The sequence below is a fragment of the Dermochelys coriacea genome, chromosome 19, assembly GCF_009764565.3.
Source record: "Dermochelys coriacea isolate rDerCor1 chromosome 19, rDerCor1.pri.v4, whole genome shotgun sequence".
NCBI lineage: Eukaryota > Metazoa > Chordata > Testudines > Dermochelyidae > Dermochelys > Dermochelys coriacea.
In genome coordinates this window covers 7,281,970-7,286,813 of record NC_050086.2, presented here as the reverse complement: position 1 = coordinate 7,286,813, position 4,844 = coordinate 7,281,970, and the positions used below count along the sequence as shown (strand labels likewise).

Genomic DNA, 4,844 nt, shown 5'->3' with positions numbered 1-4,844 from the left:
CAGGCGGCTTGATTCAAAGTTTGCTTTAAAAACAGGCCCAAGCCGGGAATGGGCCTTAAAACCAGCCCCCCCCCCCGAGTTAGGGGAGGCTCCCTGACTCGACGCCCCTGGTCTTGGTGCAAAGCCGCAGCCGATCCCAGCCGCTGCGGTGCGGCCAGATGTGAAAGCGCCACCCGAGGGGGCTGCAGGGAATCTGCCCAGCGGCGCCTACGGTTTGCAGCCAGGCCCTTGGAGGAGGTGGGGCAGGCTGGACATTGCGGGGCGCATCTATACGGGGGCGGGAGGGGGGTGTTTTAGTGGAGTCAATTGGGAAATGACTCAGTCCAGCCAGGCCAGCAGCCCCCTGTGATGTGCAGGTCAGTCTGCTGCCCCTGTCCCTCCAGTTCACATCAAGGCCTGTTTGCACCTTAGAAGCTGTCTGGGGGAGGCTGGGGGGGGCAAGGGGCAGTTGGGGGGCAGCGAGAGGCAGCAATTGTGGGATCGGCTCACTAGCCGGGTGTGTTTGCTGCAATGTTCCCCAGTGAAATCCTTAGCAATGTTGCCATTGAAACAGTTATCTCTGAGAGTCCCATTTAACCCCTGGGTGTGGGGAATGCTGCAGTTCACATCTTAGAGCCCTTGTTTCGGCTGTCTGCAGACTCAGCCAGACATCTCTGCCTTTGAGCCATCGGGGCACGTTTTCAAGCTTTGCTTTGCAACCGTCGGGATTAGGAACCGGATTTAAAAAAGAAAGAAAGGTGAGATGATGGTGCAAAACCTTGCAGCAAGGGGTTGATTTTGCAGCTGTGGAATTGCAGAGTGCTGGGGCCCTGCTATATTGCCAATGGGTGAGAATGCTCTATGGGTAAAGTGTGCACCTGCATTCTGTATGCTACAGTGCATGTGGGCATGCAGAGTGCCTACCGTTTTGCTTCTTGGCTCTATGAGCTAAGATCAAGTGTAAGTAGTCTCTTGGCCTATCAAAGGCGCGTGATCAAGTGTCTTGATGTTTTTGGTCTTTTGGCCTCAAGATGAAAATCTTGTCTGTGTCTCTTGGCCCATGAAGTAAAAATATTATTTAAGTTATAGCTGTTCTTATCAGTTTAATATCTGATATGTCCTTTATTTGAGGACTGTATATTAAATTGATTTTTGGAACATGGGAATGGAATAGGTGCAGGCACAACATTGCAATGCACACATGCCATTGCACTCTACTGGATGGACCTAGAACTGCTCCCCTCTATGTCAGAGCCTCTCCAAAGCTAACAGAGATTCTCCTTTAGCTCAAATGGCAATAGGAGTTCTGAGTTCTAGCCGGGCTGTGATGCACACTGGATTGACAATCATGTAGTCCCTAAGCAGCTATGGAATTGTTATAGTGCGTATGTTAGAAATTCTCATACATTTTCATAGTGTGGACCATAGAGAGGATCTTGTGGACACCTTCCCACCCATTCATCATTGCCTTGGCCACCTCCCCTTCCATGGATAAATGGTGCTCCCTCCCCAGAGATTACACTGGACTGGATGGGAAACACAGAGGAGCTGCTATTGAGAAAGGTGGAACCAGGGCAAACTGGCACCTTCTCCAGCTGTCTTGATGAGCATAAAGGGAGACAGACGGGGCAAAGAGAAACACACATAGAGTCAGGGATTCAGTGAGGTGGAGGGGGTTGGGACTGAGAGTTACCTACATCACAGGACACACACCTCTGCCCCTTAGGGCAGTGGTTTTCAAAACGTGGTCCACAGACCTCTGGGGATCTGCTGACTATCTCTGAGATTTCCAAGGGGATCTGCTGACTATCTCTGAGATTTCCAAAGGGGTCCACAACCTCCCTTCGAAATGTGTTAAGGGTTCGCAAATGAAAAAAGGCTGAAAAGCACTGCCTTAGGAAATGAGCCACCGGCCAGGGCCAGCTGTGAAAGGGAATGTATGTAACCACAGTTATACTGCTGCTAATTTATTTACTTTTATGGCCAGTAAGTCACAAATTGCTGCAATCTGGACTCAGATAGGGCCGACCCTTTCTGGGGACTTAACCCCCAAAGCCTCAAATTGAGGATTCTCAGTTTTGCAGGTAATTCCAGATTATCCCCAGGGGGATTTGTTTTTTGTCTCACAATCAGGTGTGTTTCTATTGATATTAAATCTCTCCAGCCCTGCGGGCTGCTTTTCTTAGAGCAGGCAGCTTTTCCTTTTCACTGTCGTGCTTTCAGAAAGAGCAATTACTAAGGGGGCAAGACAGAGGATCATTTTAATCAATTCTTGCAGCCAGTGAAATGTCTTCAGACTCTGTAAAATGGAGAGCAGCCCAGTGAAATGCAAGCCAGGCTCAGAGATGGGAGCTGGTCCTTCTCTGCATGAAACCAGCTCAACTTCATTCATTCCAGGCAGTTTCATTGGGTTCCCCCCACCTCTCCTTCTCCCCCACCTTACTGTGTCGCAGGAGATGAATGGCACCTTAGCATAAGAAACACTCAAGGCCAACAGGTTTCAGAGTAGCAGCCGTGTTAGTCTGTATTCGCAAAAAGAAAAGGAGTACTTGCGGCACCTTAGAGACTAACAAATTTATTTGAGCATAAGCTTTCTTGAGCTACAGCTCACTTCATCGGATGCATCCGATGAAGTGAGCTGTAGCTCACGAAAGCTTATGCTCAAATAAATTTGTTAGTCTCTAAGGTGCCGCAAGTACTTCTTTTCTTTTTACAAGGCCAACAGCTGCTTTAAGGATGCTGAGCATTGGCATAACAAGTCTGAGGGTAGGTCTCAGTGGATGCAAGGGTACGTGTCCCGGAAAGGGGTGTGTGTTTGCATACGTGTGTGTGGCTGTGTATTTGCTAAGATACATACGTGTGTGTGTGTGTACATGTGTGAGGGCCTATGTGTATATGGGCATATGTGTTTACGTAGATTGTAAATTCTTTGGGGAAGAGCCTGTCTTTTTGTTCTGTGTTTGTACAGCACCTAGCACTGTGGGGGCCGAGACCCTGACTGGGTCTTTTAGGTGCTACTGCAATCCACATAATCCATACTCATAATAATAATGTGTTTGTGCATTTGCCACTGGGAATTCTTATGTACACATGTCAGCTGCAGTAGGGTGCATATGGTTAGGGTCCGTGTGCATGCATACATGTGTGGGAACACGTGTTTAGCTGTGCAGGTACATGCAGGAGTTAAAGTAAGATGGCTCGAGAGGAGAGGTTTCCTCCTGTCTCCGTCCCCCAGCCCATGAAAACACGGGAGCTCCCTCTGAACCTGGCTCCCCTCCAGCTCGCCTCCCTCTCTGCTGGTGCAGGGAGAACTGCCCCTTCTGTTTCAATCAACTTTAGCCACCGCATACACAGTCACTTAAACTTCTCTGTCCAGGCGTGTCATAGTCCCCTGCTGAATCCAGCACATCCAGCTGGAGCTCCCAGGGGGCAAAAAAGTGGCAGAACCGAGATGGCTCCAGCTGTGCCAGCCAAGTGGGTTTCTCTGCCCCCTGCTTCCCTGGCTCCAGTCTGCAGTCCGGGCACACCAGGCTTTCAGTTTGCAGCTGCTGCCGGGAGCTGACGTGGTGGCTCTCACTCCCGCAGCAGGGACAGGGGCAAGTGTTCCTGGGTGGTGTCCAAGAATGGCCAAAAGGGGCTTTGAAAGTGTTTGTTTAACGCACGGCACAGGAAGAAAAAGCCACCCTTGCTCTTTCCTTTCATGTCGCCACCTGGCAGCTCTCTCCTCCCTGCTCCTCCCTTCCCAAGGATGAGCGACAAATGCGCCACTCACAAGGGCACCCACGCTGCCATCTGGGATTACGGGGCCTGAACCAACCTGACCACAATGCAGCCAAATTCTAGTGCACAATGGGCTGTGACACACAAAACGCTGCCTTCCTGCTGCCCCGGCAGCCAAACCGGCCCCCACCCAGCAGCCCCCACTCTGTCTTTGTCCCAGGGTATCTCTCCTCCACCCCCTTTTAGGCCCACTGTCACTCACCCACCAGCTCCCATGCTTGCTCACACAGCCATTGAGTTGGGGGGTTGGGTGGGAGTTTGGGGGTTGCCCCTGTCCTGTGGATAGTGAGCTGCTTGCTCTGACTGGGGCGGAGAGCGGGGGCTTTCAGCGGGGGCTTTGGCTCCTTTCAGCTGCAATGTTTTCACTGTCAGACCCTGTGCCCACTGGAACACATCTCAAGGGTGTAGAGGTGACATGCTATTGTCATAACAAGGGGCCAAATCAACCCTGGTTTAACTCCAGTGAAGGTAAGAGAGCTGCCCTGGGGTTGCCATAGGCCAGGGTGTCAGCTGGCCAAGGAGAAAGGCCAGAGCCTCAAAGGTATTTTGGCTCCTGACTTCTATGGAATTCAGTAGAAGTTAGGAGCCTAAATACCTTCGAGGATCTGGGCCAAGGTGCTTTCCAGGCTGGTCCTAGTACATCTGAAAGCAAACCAAGGCTCTTCAGGCATCCCTGGGCTCCACTAACAGGCCTCTACTTCATTGAACCTTATTGGGGTTTCCCTGTGCAATTTGCCTGTTGCTCACCGAGAGGAAGGGCCAACTCCAGGAGCACCCATGGGAACAAGTGGCACCAAAGGATTTTCAAGGGCGGGGAGAGGGGGCAGAAGCTGGACTTACAAGGAGACAGCATGGTCTAGTGGTTACAATAGGGGACCAGGAGTAAGGAAACCTGAATTCTCTTCCCATTTCCACCCCGACCCCCTGCATGAGCTTGGATGAGTCACTTCCTTGCCCCATGCCTCAGTTTCCTGACCTCCACCCAAATTATGTCACTAGTTATCAAGTGCCCTCTCCCCCTAACTCTGTGGCTGCAGGTTCTCTATGCCCTTCTCCCCCCACGACTTGCTGTTCGGGGACGTTCT

At 51.3% G+C, this 4,844-nt stretch overlaps 1 pseudogene; it reads left to right on the top strand.

Annotated features, from left to right (window-relative positions):
* The first annotated feature begins 1,050 nt into the window (after positions 1 to 1,050).
* LOC119845601 lies at positions 1,051 to 1,211 on the top strand (annotated as a pseudogene).
* The last annotated feature ends 3,633 nt before the right edge of the window (positions 1,212 to 4,844 follow it).